This window comes from Aplidium turbinatum, chromosome 4, assembly GCF_918807975.1.
Source record: "Aplidium turbinatum chromosome 4, kaAplTurb1.1, whole genome shotgun sequence".
Classification (NCBI taxonomy): Eukaryota; Metazoa; Chordata; class Ascidiacea; order Aplousobranchia; family Polyclinidae; genus Aplidium; species Aplidium turbinatum.
The window spans coordinates 22,003,767-22,022,452 of NC_137475.1; positions in this window are offsets into that span (position 1 = coordinate 22,003,767).

Sequence of the window (18,686 nt, forward strand, 5' to 3'; positions counted from 1 at the left end):
TGTTTTTAGTTTGCACTATAATTCTGCATTATGTAAAATGCATAGCTCAAATCAGCTCAGTTGAGTTTGAATATCATCTATTGTCTAAGAAACTGTGGAAGTGGTGTCAGAACATTTTCATAATCTTTTTGGTTAAGTTTGTATTTTCGAGCACTGTGTCCGTAGGTTTTTGGTACACCAACACAACAAATTATATGTTAGAATGGCACCCAACAAGGCATTTGTCTTTGGTCTGGCAGCCACATCAAAATGTTATTTACACGCTTTATGAATTTTACGAAAACATCCACCATGTTTATCTGAACAATCAATAATATTTCCAATGAACCAATCATCATCATAGTTACAGGCAATGTATATTCCTGGTTGGAACAGACTTGAGATTTTTGATTGATTTGAAAGCAAGCGTTCTTCATCCAAATGTTTTGCATCACAGATTTGTTCTGCACTGATGTCATTGAATATTGAATCTTGTGACATTCTTTTCATTTGTACTATATTGATGGAACGTGTTCCCCTAATAGTTTTTGTCGAGGCATAACATCTCTCCAATTCATACTCTTCTCAACCATGCACAAATGGGAATGGCCTCTTCCTCCTCCTGTGAATGTGGTGCCGAGGAACAGACCGCAGACCACATCATCAATGACTGTTCCATCTTCAAGCCACCTAACAGAGTGGAAGGTCTGCGTGTCATGGATGATGAAACCAAAGACTGGCTGCTCTCTAGTAGCCTTCCAGTGTAGTCCGGAAACATTGTGAATCTGGGGTGGTAAAAGGATAGACCCTCGGCCCCAGAGGATCACACGACGTCGACGACGATACTCTTCTTAATTTTTTTTTAACATTGTCTGCACTAATGAAGAAGAACTGAATGTTTTTGATGTTTGTTGTTGCCCATTCAAACATCTGTAATGGTGTAAAAATATGGTTTGCATTGGGGGCCTAAAGACTTGCACGTGCTGTAAGACGCTTGACAGTGCCTCCAATTCCGTCACATGGGCTTTTCCCATGAGAAGTGGCAAAAAAGTGCCATTCAGCAGAAATACCAAAGTCAGCACAGGTTGGTGAAGTTCTTATAACTTTTATATTGTGAAGCTGCACCATCGCTAAAATAGATTACTTTGTGCAGATTCGGGATAAACTGTTTTAGATGAGGTAACAAGAGTGAGTCACAAAGATGGATCATGCATTCCCTTTTATTTTGTGCTGTAGCCTGTAACATTGGATCAAGTATGACAAATTAAAAATCATAAATATCTTAAAAACAAAATCAGGTGAATAGAAAATTTTGCCAAATTGGAAATCTACCTAAAAAAATACTCCTAAATGGACCCATCTACAGAACCCTCAGCATTGTTCACTGCTTGGCGAGAGTGGTGTACCAACAACCGCACAATTGAAACACTGATTTGAGCTAAGCATTTTACATAATGCAGAATTATAGTGCAAACTGAAAACGGATAGATCATTTTCCTACAATTTTATCTCTATATAATAGCTTATTGATTGCAGGTGGGTACTTTTTCATGGGTGAGAAGAGGTGAAAGCATCATTTTGGTCAACAGTGTCAGCATTCCAATGTTTATGATCACTAAGCATAGTACCTACTTATTTTCACTGTTTTCATGATAAATCATTGTTGAATTTTTTCTGACCTTCATTAAGGACTTGAGATTATTTGCCAAAAATGACCAAAATGTTACATTTTAAAAACATAAAATTTATAGTGAAGGAGTTTGATACTCAAAGATTTTATTTCATGAAATGAAAGAATAAATGTATGTGTTTGTCTGGTATAAATTTCAGCATGACCATAAAATGCCCACGCGGTCATTTGGGGCTCTAAACATAGGGGTAAAAAAGGGCCATTTCTGCCTGATAGGGTTTTCAGACCCCCATAAAATCTCTGTTAATGGCACCACAACTCCCAAATTCAAGTTGGCAGAAGAAAAGTTTCCAAATATTACAAATAATTAGGTTTTAGAGAAATATTTTGATTGGTTTGGGTGGCGGAAGCATTTGAAAATTGAAAAAATCACTTATACGGGGCAAAAAAACAGGATTTTGATGACCCACCTAACACTTATGCATTAAGAGATGTTGTTTGTTACTATTGAATTGTGTAGTATAGTTTATGATGAACTAGCACAGCAATTTTTAGTCTTCTACCACAATTACAATAAAAGTTATGGGGCTCTGAAAATGGCTGAAATTGCTATTCGCTACCCCCCCAAGTCAAAAACGAGGGTAGCGCCTGAAATTCAAATGGCCGCCACGTGAAAACCGTTTGAGATATTGATCTAAAACTTAGGATTCTTTCGTTTGGTAGCCTAAGGTATAGTATGACAACTTTTCAGCAAAATCTGAGAGGTGCCATATACATGGGTGGCTGAGTTGATATGGAATGACCCAAGAGTGTTTGCATGGCACAAGCGATTTGTGGAGGGCAGGGAGGATGTGGATGATGATCCCAAATCCCAGGAAGGCCTTCCACTTCCAAGACAGATGCAAACATCGAAAAGGTTCGTCAGTTGGATCGCAGTGACCGCCGGCTCACTATTCGAATTATGGCTGGCAAACTTGGAGTTGACAAAGAAACAATCCGAAGCATTTTGGTAGAAAAGTTGGGCATGCGAAAAGTGTGTGCCAAAATGGTTCCACGGCTCTTGACACAAAAGCAGAAAGCTCGTTGTCTGAATGTGTGTCAAGACATCCTTGAACAAATTGATGCAGACGAAAAAATATTAGAAAGGGTCATCACAGGAATTGAATCGTGGATTTTTCAATAGGATTCTGAGACAAAAAGACAGAGCCGGCAACAGAAAACTGTGAATTCACCAAGACCAAAGAAGGCTCGCATGCAACGGTCACAAATGGAGGTCATGCTGATCACATTTTTGACCACCACGGCTTAGTCCACTATGAGTTTGTACCACAAGGACAAACGGTTAATCAGCACTTTTATAAAGAAATGCTAACTCGCCTTGCATTCAGTTCCATGACAATGCACCTGCTCACACATCCCTCATGGTGAAGCAATTTTTGGTCTCCAAGCAAATCACCACATTGCACCATCCACCTTACTCTCCAGACCTTGCTCCTTGTGATTTTTTTTGTTTCCAAAATTGAAGGGGATAATCAAGGGAACACGCTTTGAAGGGGTTGATGATATCAAAACTAACATGATGGCACACATCAAATCCATAGAAAAAAGGTAATTTGAAGAATGCTTCAGGGCATGGTCAAGAAGAATGACAAAGTGCGTGGAAGCCGATGGCGAATATTTTGAAGGTGACCGTTAGAGATCACATTAGAGTTGTACTTCGTATTTAGGGGTGTTCAATTTCGATTATTTGAATATTCGAAATTCAATTTATTTTCGATTTCCGAATTTCGATTTCGAATATCACAACTATTCACCACACTGCAAAATTTGATTTTATTGAAAGAAACGACATGAAAATTCGCTAGAAAACGCGAAAAAAGCCATGAAAATTTGCGAAAAAAGAACACAAAATAACGTTTACAGCTCCAGGGCCCAGGCCCATGTTGGTGTTTATGAACACAAGCTGATCGACATGGTCACCCTTCAGTCGGGATCTCAGCTTCGTGACAGTCAGGCCAGCTTTTGAAAACGATCGCTCCGCTGGAGCCGAGGTCGCTGGGATCCCAAACACTTCAAGTTCATTTTCACAGCGAGCGATTCACTGCCGCGACATTTCATTGCAGAGTGCAGAGGTTTCGACTCGAAAGCGATATCGAGTATGTTTTCTAGCGCATAAAGCTAAACGCATACTCCGTCTACGTAGCAAATTATGTTGTTTTTGGGCGCATTCAACATCTGATGACATTGAATCTACACAAAATGGTAGATTTTTGCTATGTCCCAGGCAGCAAAATCAGTCATTTTTACATGGATTCAACATCTGCAGACATTAAATCAATGTAAAAATGACAGATTTTGTTGTCTAGTGTTGGATTGTAGCATCGCAACTCGTTCTCGTGATTATTTATCGCGAAGCTGTTGCGGTTTGCATTCAAAAAGTGATTTCCTGCTGCCGATCGCTGGTTCATCTATTGTTTTATGTATCATTACAGCATAAAAAGTTGCCCCCACACAGAAATATGCGTGGAGGCCTGGCCCCTACGGCCTACGCAAGCCCGTAGCCAGCCGGGGCCCAGGAGGGCCTCGCCCCCCCCTGAAAAAAATTTTGCCTCCCCTTGGCAAAATCTCAACATTCTCGAGCAACAGCTACAATTATAATGATTTTGCCCATTTAAATTTTTTTGCCCCCCTCCCTAAAAAAAAGTTGCCCCCCCCTTGCTCTGCGGTCTGACTACGGCCCTGCCCCCACAGCTTAGGCGCGTATGAATTCGGTAAAAATTTGATAAAAATGCGACAAATCTCAGCCTACACTTTCTGCTATTGCACAACCTAGCTATCTTCATTCTTGAAAGAAATTTGGCATTAAAAATGCCAACCTGGCATCCCTGCTGCAGGACCGGCCGTTGGACCCGCGAGAGCGTGTGATAGTCACGTGATCGACGATGCGCATGCGTCAAAGTCTTTTTTCGCTTGCAAAATGCGACAAGACAGATTTCGCGCCACTTGCGTTACTTTTAACCGCGTTCAGCTGAAAGGGCGGCTATAATTTCGAATATGTCCGATACGAAAAACGAATTTCACCTTAATCGAAATTGAACACCCATATTCGTATTCAAAGTAAACTTCACTTGCTATGGGTTTTAATAAACTTTAAAATTCACCAGTCTCGTTTCTTTTTAGCTGGACCTCGACCTCGTATAAGTCTAATACGTAGCTTATTCCCGACACCACCATTCGATGGTTCTTCTAAGTGTTGGCATTGACATAAGGCGAGGAAATTTCAAAGTAGAGCATGGAGTAAATTACGCTGCTGGAATAGTCCTGTAACACTATTCACAGCAATAATAAGTAAACCAGCTAAATTAGACGCGCTATTTTCAACGAGGTCTTTCCCGCTGTGAGATCAATTATGATTCAACACAACGCATTGTTTTGTTATCAGACCCATGAGAATCGAAATCTGCTCATTAACACATGAAAATTAGCACTTGGCCTTCCTGTATAAAACCGAAAGAAGTTTATTCTGTAAAATTACATCCTGACATCACTGTTGTATGCGGCCGCTAAGGTTTGACATCGACTTCAGGTCTCAAAATTTGTACTTTTTCCGGCGGTCAAGCATGTCCTACCGGACTGGCCCTTTCAGTAGATATTTAATATCTCAACCGGACATATTTTTTGCATGTAGATTTTGCACAAAATCACACTACAGTATTGTGTAGTCGTGTTTGTAGAAGAAGATTTTCTACAACAGAATAACTAGAGCTGCAATGGTTGATGGCTTAATTAACCAGGGTTGTCGGTATTTTATCCAACCCAAAAAAAAAACGGGTGGTTTTTTTTTAAAAACCACTTAAAAAACCAAAAAAAAACATAAAAAACCCAGAGCATCATATTTGTCCAATTTTTATCAGAAAATTGAAAAAATGAAACAAAGTACTACAAGGTATCATACATACTTAAAACAAACTTCAAATTAGGACTAAAGGATGTGATTGTGAAGATTCCAAGGATAAATTGAAAACACAGTGGATATTTCTGTACACAAAAATCAAGTAATGCCACTTTGTACTACACTAAAACTCATTTATGCAAGAAGGCCTCATAGTTAAACAGCCCTAGTGCATTATTTTATTGAGTTATGCCAGCATGTACTGTGAGTGAGAGGCACTTCATTGGTCAAAAGTAGTATTTGAGGTGAAATAAGCATAAATCTACCTTTTTTGCATTTTTTTCAGGGTTGATCGGTTAAAACCGCCCAGTTAAAGCCTGGTTTAAACCGGGCAGTTTTGACCACCTATTACTGGTCAAAACCCTTTCAGTGTATGAATCAAGTTGCTTTTCAATTGAATTAAAAATATTACCCTCCATGTTTAGTAATGATGTTCAACTATATTTTGTTTTGATCAACAATAACCTAAATGCTTGATTTGGAACAAAAAAGATTCAATTTCTCTGTTTATTTTTGATATTTCAATCAGTTGGTTGAGAAAATTCAAATTCTAAAAATAAGTTTCTGATGAAACAAGAATGCTTGGTAGAACGATAAACCATTTGCACAGCCAACTGAAGTACAAGAATTTATTCCAACAATTTTTTTTTTATGAAAATCATTTGCCATTAATTTTGCCATAAAATTTGGGCAATACTTGCCCTAAGACCTTTCCCGCAGTTCTGTGCAATGAAGCGTGACGTTGAAAACAATCACGCTGGTTGCTTCATTGGCAAGCACCAAATTGCTTGTGAATACTTGATAACTTGTTGAATAGTTAGTAGAATCTTCATAAAAACATGGATCCAACGTTAAAAAACAAGGATCTACCGGTAACTGTTAAATTTTATTCAAGTTATTTTTATATGAAAAACAAGCCAAGTGATACAATGATAAGCCACTTATTTAATGTGCTCTAGTAACTGCGCATAAGCTATAATGGCGCTTGAACGAACTGCTGGTAGTGTGTTAATGTCTAAGCAAAACGCTGTTGGTCTGCAATTCTGCTAGACTTGAAATTTCTTTCTGCTTTAGCTACTATGTTTTATAATAATAAGTGAGAATTACGGTCTTATTTGCTACAATAAGTAGGCTAAGTGGGTTTCAGTTTATAGCCTTTCTTTGCTTCTTTACTTGTGAAAGCAATGCAGCCTATCACTTATGGCCTACTTGCACTGAATATGAACCAACTGAAGTAGGCTAATAAGCTAGACTGCCATTCAATCAGGGCCGTAGCCTAACTTCTTCAGTTGGGGCTCCGATTCAATTATGGAGCTTCCGTTTGTTTCTGTGCATAGGGTACCGTATAGAACGTAGAAATGACATATGTAAAGCTCAGAGGAGCTACAGACCACGAAACACTGGTGCCTATTGCTCTCAATTCTTGCTACAATCAGCTACAAATATTTTTTGTTACTATAAGCTTATATCTTGTTTTGGCCATTTTTTAGCTCAGTTGCCCAACGGGTCAACCTATTGATGAAGACGCATGGGCACACACTTCGCATTTGCCCAAACTCACCCAATAAAAACTGGATTTCCTCAGAAGTTTGGTAATTAGGTCTACTTTAAATATGAAATCGAAGCTACGTTTTATTCTTTTTGTCCCACCACAGAAGGATTTCAATTATTTGTTTGTTTAGCCTACCCAGTTTCATATAAGCCACTTAGTAAAGTTGACATGAAGTCCAGTAATACGCTAGCCTAATCACGTTTTTTTGCTTCCATTGCAACAACATATAGAGTATGTCAGTGGCGTAGCCAAGGGGGGGGGTTTTGGGGGTTACAACCCCCCCCTTTGGCACTCGTGTGACGTCACGATATTGAGAATGATGCTTTCAGTCTAAAAAAAAATTGCCTAATTTTAAACAAAATTGCATTAAAAGAGCGAGTTTTACCAATACCAAACATCTCAGCCAGGAATTAGCAACAAGAAAACACAGAGACTTAGCTTTTTTTCCGAAAAATGTCGAAGAAAACATGATCTTATCCTTTTGCTATGCCACCTGACAGCACTATTTTACAGGAATATTCGTACCCACATTTTTGTTGAAACTGCTCTCAGAATGCACCAAATTCAAAGTAATTTTTCAAAATTTTCTGGGGGAGGCCCCCCAGACCCCCCGCCGTTGGGTGGTCAAAACCCCCCCTTTCAAAATTCCTAGCTACGCTACTGGAGTATGTAGCCTTCACTGCGATCACAAATGCAACACAACAAGAAGCGGTGCAAGTATAGAATCCGCCACCCTGGTCAACATGACGTCACAAAACGGACGCAATTACTACATAAGGGGTGAAAAAAAGGATGCTGAAAAGCGGCGGAATAAAGGTGATAAAGCGGAATGGATATGGATTTTTGACAATTTTACTGTGTTTTACAATAAAAACATTAAACCAACGTCGAGTGTTGAATATAACTACCTAGAATGACATAAAATTTACCAAATTGCATCAATTCAACTAAAAATTTACCCAATTAAACTTAAAAAATAAAAATATGAAACGTTTGCAACTAAATGTGTTGTAGCTATCTAATTTCTGCTCGCATTTTAGATTTTACAATAAAAGTACCAATCTAACGCAACTGCAAATAGTATGTCTTGCTTTATGCACCTCGAAAGTTTCAGGTTTATAACTTGCTTTATGCACCTCGAAAGTTTCAGGTTTATATCTTATCTACAAAACGGGCAATCCACCCCTGTTTGCAGTGATCGGTAAATAGTGCTTTCACTGAAAGTGCTGTAGTTTTCTCATTTCTGCTCGGATTTTAACAATTTTGCCATTGTTGGAAAGTACAATTATATATCTACCCGAATCAATTAAACACAAGCACAAAGTAAGTACTAACTTTATCTTGTGATAACTTAAACTTCACCAACTTTACCGATTCTCAGCAATTTAATTTTTACAATAAAATCATTAATTATTTGCAAATGGAAAGAGTATGTCTTGCTTTATTCACCTGAAAAGTTTCAGATTTATATCTCATCTACTAAACGAGCAATCGTCGTTCATACTTAACCGCCCAGCGAAGCTTTTTTTCAATGCGTTGTAAAGGCGAATAGATCCTTATTCAGTATACGCCACCCCCTGTTTGCTGTGATCGGTAAATAGTGCTTCAACTAAACTTGCTGTAGTTTTCTCGTTTCTGCTCGGATTTTAACAATTTTGCCATCGTTGGAAAGCACGATCATACATCTACACGAATCAATTGGCTACAAATCCAAAACAAGTACCATCTTTTTCTTGTGATAACTTAAACTTCACCAACTTGCAACGATTCTCAGCAATTTATTTTATACAATAAAATCATTAATTTTTTGCAAATGGAAAGAGTATATCTTGCTTTATGCACATGAAAAGTTTCAGGTTTATATCTTATCTACAAAACTGGCAATCGTCGTTCAAAAATAGCCGCTCGGCGACACTTTTTTCCAATGCATTGTAAAGGCGAATAGATCCTTTTATTCAGTATACGCCACCCCTGTTTGCTGTGATCGTTAAATAGTGCTTCCACTAAACTTGCGGTAGTTTTCTCGTTTCTACTCGGATTTTAACAATTGTGCCATCGTTGGAAAGAACGATTATATATCTACCCGAATCAATTAAAGGAAAACACAAAGCAAGTGGGGGAGAGTGGGTATAATTGGGACGCGTTACAACTGGGACACCTGCAATATTTCCCGCGTTTTACATCCAGTCATGCTAACGATCACGTGTTCACGTAAACATCAGTTTCCTTTCACTTGTGTGCAGTTGAGACCATTGTTGTAGCAGCTATTCAACTTCAGTCGCTGTAAATAGTTTTTGAGTGGAAAAAGTTAATTTTTAGGCTTGGCATTATTTTGTAATAGTGCTCGAATTAGAAAAATATATTTGTTTTAGTGAATTGGTTGTGTTGCTTCAGGTATCAGCTTGCATTGATGGTAGTAAAGAAGTAATCTTTTTGCAAGAAAAATGGTAGAACTATAAAATGGCGTAAAAACATCATGCGGGAGAACTGGGACAGGCTGTCCCAGTTCTCCCCGATAGTAGTGCTAGTTCTCATCGTAGGGTTAGATCTTGAGAAAAGACACTGGAAAAAGTCTAACTTTGCAGTGTCGGTTAGCCTAAACGTCTGCAAAAAAAGAAATACATCGCTGGTGATGAAAGCTCAGGTGATGATGACGTTGCGATGATCATGGCGGATAGCGAAGATGACGAGCTTGAGGAATGTGAAGATGAATCTTTAGATCCCATTTATTTAGGAGGTGTGGATCCGAATGCCTTGCAACAGGCGCGGATTTAGGAGTTTTTTTCGGGGGGGGCCAGAAAATTTGAAAATCAATTAAAAAGAAAGAAAAAGATAGAACACATATGAACAATGATACTACGACATATAGCCTAGATATGATATAAAATAGACATTAAAACAGCCATTTTCATCAATTGTGAATGGTTAAAAAATAAATTTTGCTTCAATAAAAATTGTTAAGCATGCAAAGTAAACTTGAAATCTGGTTTAAAACCCTGCATGCCTATCCATGACCAATTGGATATAAGTTATTTTATGTTTGCAGGCATATACGGTAATTGATTGAAATTATAATGAAGACTAAAAACTAGAAAACAGCCATTCCAGTGGCGTAGCCAGAAATTTTTAAAGGGTTTTTTTTTTGACGTCAGGCTGGCAAAGCCACCGGAGTGTTCACTTAAGACGACACCCAGCAGCGGGGGGTCTGGGGGCCTCCCCCAGAAAATTTTGAAAATTTACTTTGAATTTGGTGCATTCTGAGAGCATATTCAACAAAAATGTGGGTATGAAAATTCCTATAAAATGGTGCTGTCAGGTGGCATAGCAAAAAGATGAGATCATGTTTTCTTCAGCATTTTTCGGAAATAAAGCTAAGTCTCTATGTTTTCTTGTTGCTAATTCCTGGCTGAGATATTTGAATATTTGGTATTGGCAAAACTCGCTCTTTTAATGCAGTTTCGTTTAAAGTTAAGTAAACTTTGTTTTAGAGACATAAAGAGACTGAAAGCATCATTCTCAATATCGTGACGTCACATGCGTGCCAAGGGGGAGGGTTGTAACCCCCAAACCCCCTGGCTACGCCACTGAGCCATTCAATGTTTCAGATTGTTTCAACTGACGTCATTTGGTTCAGCGTTGGTTTTAGCCCCAACAAATGTTGCTATTAAAGTGTATTTGAAGTTGTATGAAAGAAAATAACGGAGTCTGATCGATGGGTAATTTCAACCATAACAACAAAAATCTATTCCCCCCCCCCGGGATAAGTTAAGTCCGCCGTGGGACTAACATCAGCTGTATAGAAGCATATCAAACCATTTGATGCGGAAACATACAATTTCAACAATTCCTCACAAAATTTTTCGGGGGGGGGCCCGGGCCCCCCCCCCCATAAATCCGCGCCTGCCTTGCAAGTGGGGTCATATGTTCTTGCAGAATTTAAAAAATTTTGAGAAGGCACTCAATCCTGTATTCTATGTGGCTCAAGTTGATCAAACATCTAGTAAAGATGAAGAGGTGATGGTTAACTTTTTAAGGAAATCTAGTAAATTCAACAACAAATTTGTTCATCTGCAAGTCCTTGACTCCCACACTTTTTCTCCACTTGTATTATTATTATATTTCTCCATTCTTTCAAAGTCATCTTAGAAAGGAACAATAGGCTAGTTTATACCAAGGACAGCATAATATTTGCCGTCAAGTTTGGAGATCTTGATATTCGCTAAAGGATCAAAGATATTTTTTCACAAACATGTTTAAAACATTGCATTTCTATAGTGTGCTGACTGTTAACATCATTTTCGTTATTTGAGTTTGTTATTATTGTAATAAAACTAAAGACAAGCTTCAACAGCAAAATTTGTGTGCATTTTTTGTACTGCCCATTTTACCCCAAGGTGTCCCACTTCTCCTAACACTGTGTCCCAGTTATCCTGCACGTGTCCCAAATATACCCATTTGACTCACTGCTTTCAAATTCAAACCATTCATTTTTCTTTAAACCTATGATTTCATGCAACTCATAATAGATGAAGGGCATCAAACTCCACAGAATACAAGCGCTAGTAATAAAATCTCGCAAAGCAAAAAATTGTAATTTGCGTTTTTCTGAACCCTTAAAATTTTGTCCCACTTATCCCCAGTCTCCCCTACTAGATTTAGCTTGTGATAACTTAAACTTCACCAACTTTACCGATTCTCAGCAATTTAATTTTTACAATAAAATCATTAATCTTTTGCAAATGGAAAGAGTATGTCTTGGGTTATTTACCTGAAAAGTTTCAAGTTTATATCTTATGTACAAAACTGGCAATCGTCGTTCAAACGTAGCCGCTCGGCGAAGCTTTTTTCCAATGCATTGTAAAGGCGAATCGATCCTTATTCAGTATACGCCACCCCCTGTTTGCTGTGATCGGTAAATAGTGCTTCCACTAAACTTGCTGTAGTTTTCTTGTTTCTGCTCGGATTTTAACAATTTTGCCATCGTTGGAAAGAACGATTATATATCAGAACATTTTGAACAAAAATGTCCGGAGGCATAGCAAAAGGATAAGATAGTGTTTTCTTAGGCATTTTTTGGTAATATAGCTAAGTCTCTATGTTTTCTTGTTGCGAATTCCTGGTTGAGATATTTGAATGTTTGGTATTGGCAAAAACTCGCTTTTTTAATGCAGTTTCGTTTAAAATTAGGCAAACTTTGTTTTAGAGACATAAAGACTGAAAGCATCATTTTCAATCAATTTTCCGAGCAGAAACGAGAAAACTACAGCAAGTTTAGTGGAAGCACTATTTACCGAACACAGCAAACAGGGGGTGGCGTATACTGAATAGTGAACAAGGATCGATTCGCCTTTACAATGCATTGGAAAAAAGTGTCGCCGAGCGGCTACGTTTGAACGACGATTGCCCGTTTTTTAGATAAGATATAAACTTGAAACTTTTCAGGTAAATAAAGCAAGACATATTTTTATTGCAAAAATTAAATTGCTGAGAATCGTTACAAGTTTGTGAAGTTTAAGTTATCACAAGATAAAGCTAGTACTTATTTTGTGCTACTGTTTAATTGATTCGTGTAGATGTATGATCGTGCTTTCTAACGATGGCAAAATTGTTAAAATCCGAGCAGAAACGAGAAAACTACAGCAAGTTTAGTGGAAGCACTATTTACCGAACACAGCAAACAGGGGGTGGCGTATACTGAATAGTGAACAAGGATCGATTCGCCTTTACAATGCATTGGAAAAAAGTGTCGCCGAGCGGCTACGTTTGAACGACGATTGCCCGTTTTTTAGATAAGATATAAACTTGAAACTTTCCAGGTAAATAAAGCAAGACATATTTTTATTGCAAAAATTAAATTGCTGAGAATCGTTACAAGTTTGTGAAGTTTAAGTTATCACAAGATAAAGCTAGTACTTATTTTGTGCTACTGTTTAATTGATTCGTGTAGATGTATGATCGTGCTTTCTAACGATGGCAAAATTGTTAAAATCCGAGCAGAAACGAGAAAACTACAGCAAGTTTAGTGGAAGCACTATTTACCGAACACAGCAAACAGGGGGTGGCTTATAGCCTACTGAATAGTGAACAAGGATCGATTCGCCTTTACAATGCATTGAAAAAAAGTGTCGCTGAACGGCTACGTTTGAACGACGATTGCCAGTTTTGTAGATAAGATATAAACCTGAAACTTTTCATGTGCATAAAGCAATACATACTCTTTTAAGTTGCAAAAGTTTAATAATTATATTGTATAAAGTAAATTGCTGAGAATCGTTACAAGTTTGTGAAGTTTAAGTTATCACAAGAAAAAGATGGTACTTGTTTTGGATTTGTAGCCAATTGATTCGTGTAGATGTATGATCGTGCTTTCCAACGATGGCAAAATTTTTAAAATCCGAGCAGAAACGAGAAAACTACCGCAAGTTCAGTGGAAGCACTATTTACCGATCACAGCAAACAGGGGGTGGCGTATATTGAATAAGGATCGATTCGCCTTTACAACGCATTGGAAAAAAGTGTCGTCGAGCGGCTACGTTTGAACGACAATTGCCAGTTTTTTAGATAAGATATGAACTTGAAACTTTTCAGGTGAATAAAGCAAGACATACTCTTTCCATTTGCAAATAATTAATGATTTTATTGTAAAAATTAAATTGCTGAGAATCGGTACAAGTTGGTTAAGTTTAAGTTATCACAAGATAAAGTTAGTACTTACTTTGTGCTTGTGTTTAATTGATTCGGGTAGATATATAATTGTACTTTCCAACGATGGCAAAATTGTTAAAATCCGAGCAGAAATGAGAAAGCTACAGCACTTTCAGTGGAAGTACTATTTACCGATCACTGCAAACAGGGGTGGCTTATACTGAGTAAGGATCGATCCGCCTTTACAATGCATTGGAAAAAAGCTTCGCTGGGCGTTTAAGTTTGAACGACGATTGCCCGTTTTGTAGATAAGATATAAACCTGAAACTTTCGAGGTGCATAAAGCAAGACATACTCTTTGCAGTTGCGTTAGATTGGTACTTTTATTGTAAAAATTAAAATGCGAGCAGAAATTAGATAGCTACAACACATTTAGTTGCAAACGTTTCATATTTTTATTTTTTAAGTTTAATTGGGTAAATTTTTAGTTGAATTGATGCAATTTGGTAAATTTTATGTCATTCTAGGTAGTTATATTCAACACTCGACGTTGGTTTAATGTTTTTATTGTAAAAACACAGTAAAATTGTCAAAAAATCCATATCCATTCCGCTTTATCACCTTTATTCCGCCGCTTTTCAGCATCCTTTTTTTCACCCCTTATGTAGTAATTGCGTCCGTTTTGTGACGTCATGTTGACCAGGGTGGCGGATTCTATACTTGCACCCAAGAAGCAACGAAGAGATATATAGCTTAGCTGTCGAGTCAGCTGCTATCCTTATTTTAGCATGACCGTGTCTTTGCCGAGACACAGCCGCAAACCCTGGACTGCCTGGAGCGGTGTCGAACCGAAGTCCTTTGCAAACATCGCGCAAACGTTTTCACCACTCAATCATGCAGTTGCTACATTCAGTTCAGTTGTTTTTTTTATTTCTGACCATCATATCAAAACAATACACGTCAACATAGCAAAGGTCAAGAAAAAGGTAGAAGCGACAAAACGCGAACGTTAAAACGTGCTTGTGATCGAAGTAAGTTATTGAGTTGAAAAAAATTTGGCACGGTCGCAACACCTTCAGAAAAATTTAAGATATAAAGAGAAAATAAAAAAATAAAAAATGTTACAAAACAAATAAACATAGGCTATAACTTTTTTAGCCTACATAACTTTAGCTGATATATTGAAGATTTGTAAGGTTAGTTGCTATGAAGATCGGCCATGGTGCGTTATCAAGAGTGCTGATGGTCGTAAGGGGAACACGTCTTGATGCGTTTAGCTCATAGCAAAGAACAAGGCAGGCAAAGAAACCCCCACAAAGAAATCCTACCACGGGCAAAGCCATTTCAAGCGCAACGCACCAGGCCTTGCACGACTCACAAAATAGATAGGCTATAACTTGACGACATGAAACAATGACAAAAAACAAATAAATCAAACTAGCAAAAAACAACATCATCATCTTGCGGAAATTCAATTATACCCAGGGAAGTTATGTCTTAAAGATATCAAGCGTGCTTTGATAAAAGTTGCGTTGATAAAGTGGATAATTTTAGACCCCAGTCAGCTAAACTCGCCACTTCCACATCTATCCAACGTTGGCTAACGTTGTATTAATGCAAAAATGACAGGCATCGCCAGCTGGGATGTAGTAGTGGTATGTCCCAGTCAGTGCCGGATTAAAGGGGGGGCGGACTGGGCTGAAGCCCAGGGCCCCCACTTTTGGGGGCCCCCACCTCAAAGAAAAAAATCTACTAATTTTTTTAGTTGCACAGCTGGAGATTACTGCTTTAATTCGTATCTCAAACAAGCAAGGGCGGCTCACCCATATGTGCTGCGGTGCTGCAGCACCCCTGCCCAGCCCCAGTTATTCAAATTTTCTTCGTTTTTTTAACAAAAAACATATTTATTTGCTACTTTCATATCCGAAAATGGTACGGATTACGGGTCAAAGTTATGATAATGCTGCCAATATGAGTGGCAAGTATAACGGTCTTCAAGCTCTTGTGCGCGAGAAATGTAGTGTAGCTCATTATGTCCCTTGCACAGCACATTCACTTAATTTAATCGGTAGCCTAAATGTCCTGTAGAAACATGCCGTTCTGCTGCTGAGCTTTTTGAATTGTTGCAAAGCCTTTATTCATGGCTCGTCTCGTCTACTCATCGTTGGCAAGTCCATCGAAAATTCCTAGATTGTTTTCCTGTTTTGAAGACATTATCTGATACAAGATGGTCAGTTAGATATGATGCAGTTCTTCTTCTTCTATCGAGTCTTCTAAAGTTCGTTGATACACAACAGATTGACACATTCTTCCGCAACGCAGTTATACACTGACAGGTCCCACCTACTGCACCGGGTGGCAAGCCGAGGGCAAACAAGAAGGTGATCCGCTACATAGGCGTAGCCAGGGGAGCGAAAAGGGCCATGCCCCCCCAAATTTTTCAAGTTTGGATTCCGAAGTTGAGCCCTTTGTTGAAAATATAATAAAGTTTGTAGAAATTTATATCGTTTTCCAAGACATCTGGCTATTAACACCCCCAAGGACTTGTTTTAGAAATACAGAAAGACACCAATAAATTTTGCAAATCGTAAATCGCGCAAAATTTACGCGACTTACGTTTCTTTGAACTAATTTGTGGAAGCAATTTCAGAATGGCTTATTCTGTTGGGTTTTTGTGTAGTTATTGAGTTTTTGTGTAGCTGAGTTTGTTCTCTAATTTAGCCGCAGTTTTTGCCTGTTCGTGTGTAAGAGCTATCCTTAATAAGTTAATAGCTGTTTATCTGCTAATAAATTTCATACTAATATTACCCTAAAAGTGTTTTCAGAAAGCGCTATAATCCATTATTTGAGTGTATTTTTTCAAAAATTTTCCGGAGGAGCATGCCCCCGGACCCCCCTAGAATACGCGTGCCTTCGGCACGCTCTAACCCCCTTACCACTTTTATGGCTTCAACCCACCAGGATACGCCACTGCACATCAAGTGGCGATGGCTTTAAATCAAACACTTTGTTGTTCTCTTCAATTCATCAAATATTTGGCCCCCCAACATTTTTTTTCTGGCTGCGCCACTGGTCCGCTCTTTGGGACTCGGTGCCACAGATACATGCAACTGGGCCCGTGTCGTAGCCCCACTCCACCATTAATTTTAGCGAAAAATGTCACTTGATAAGGGCCCCCACTTTCAGCTCAGCCCAGGGCCCCATAAACCCTTAATCCGGCCCTGGTCCCAGTAATATGATAAATTTGGGTTACCGTATGTTTTACACGTTAAACCATATTAAAGTGACAAAAACTTTGAATTTTTGAGTTACTTTGAATTTTTGCTACGCTTCCAGTTACAACTGCCTCCCAATGAGCGATGTTTCAGTTCACTAACGTAGGCTACCAGAAAAATTATTACCGCGTACGACCATGACCGAGCCACGTTTGGATGGTCTAGCTCAGATGTATTTAAACAAGGATATTGTACTCCAGGGCCTCCCAAACTTTTTTGCTCGCGACCCCTTTTAATCTTCTAAAATTTTCCGCAACCCCCTTTACGGTTAAAGGGATAAACAATGCGAAATATACGCTTGTGATATTTATTGAAAGGTTTAATTTGAACGAAAACTAAAAGCAAGCTATCCGTACTCGAAGCCTACTACTTTACTAGGCCTTTTACTTGTAGCCTGCTGGAAACAAAACCAAACAAAAAGTAAACACATATATTCAGTGTGATGGGTGCGACTGCTCTTTGCGACAAAGCAAGTCTAGCCGTCGCTCGATGTTTGTCAATGCTGGTCTCAAGGCAGCTTCAATGTTATTTACGCTAGAACGGTATTTTATCAACTTTGAAAACACTGACACGCACATATACGTGGAGACAAATGGCAGGAGTGCGGTTACTGCTAAGCCAGATAGGCCTTATGGTGAATATTCCGGTCTAACGTTGGGCTAAGCCAAAAAATGTGAAACTTTTTTCCAGAAAATTCAAGCCACAACTTAGTTAAAAGATAGATCTGCAAATTTTTCCTGAGATTTGAAAGAGAGGTAATCGGTACTTTGTTTTTGCATGGTCCGCCCCATTAGCTCAGTGGTTACACGCCCAGCTCAAGATCACGCGGCGCAAGTTCGACTCTCGGGGTGTGCGCTTGAGCAACGCATTTCAGGGCTGCTCTCCATTAAGCGGCACCTAGTGAATGAAATAATTCCCCGGCAACAATCGAAAAGCTTCACTCTGCCAATCTCGGTAACCGGCCCTGTGTCAAGAGCCTCTACAAGTATGCGAAACTACCAGGAATAACCTATCAAGGCTTTGTCAGGATAAAGATTCAAAACCAACCAACCAAATGGGTTTTGGCATGGGTTTCGTTAGAGGGGGGCCGCGGGGGTGATTACCCCCCCACCAATCGGAGTGGGGGTAACTAATGCAAAATTACCCCCTCACTAAAGTAGAGATAAAAATCTTATTTTTAATATATTTTTTACTTTTGTGTTTTATTTTCATGTTTTTATTTGTTGCACAACTTTTGAGGTTTTTTCTTGGAAACTCGCAAGACAACGCCAAGTCATTTATGGCCAAACTATGTATCCTGTCAAAAATATACGCATCACAATGCCCTGTGACGTCATAGTTTCTCACTGCTACAAACTTTAATTTCGCTTTTGCCACTCACGAACGAAACCTACTACAGCTACACTGTTTCAATGTCTTTATATTTTCCGTTGTTGTAAAAGTTAATGCATTTTAGTATTTAGTTTTTTCTGAATAGAATGTAGGCCTAGACCCTAGAACTAGATGCTGAAACTTTTTCTTTCACTGCGGATGTTATGGCACAGGTTATCGTGTTGTATTCATGCAATTGTAAATTTAGTTAAAGAAAGCTTTGACCTCAACGCTTTTGATCTTTTACATCTAACCATTTAGCGTCTGAAGTGCAAAATTTGG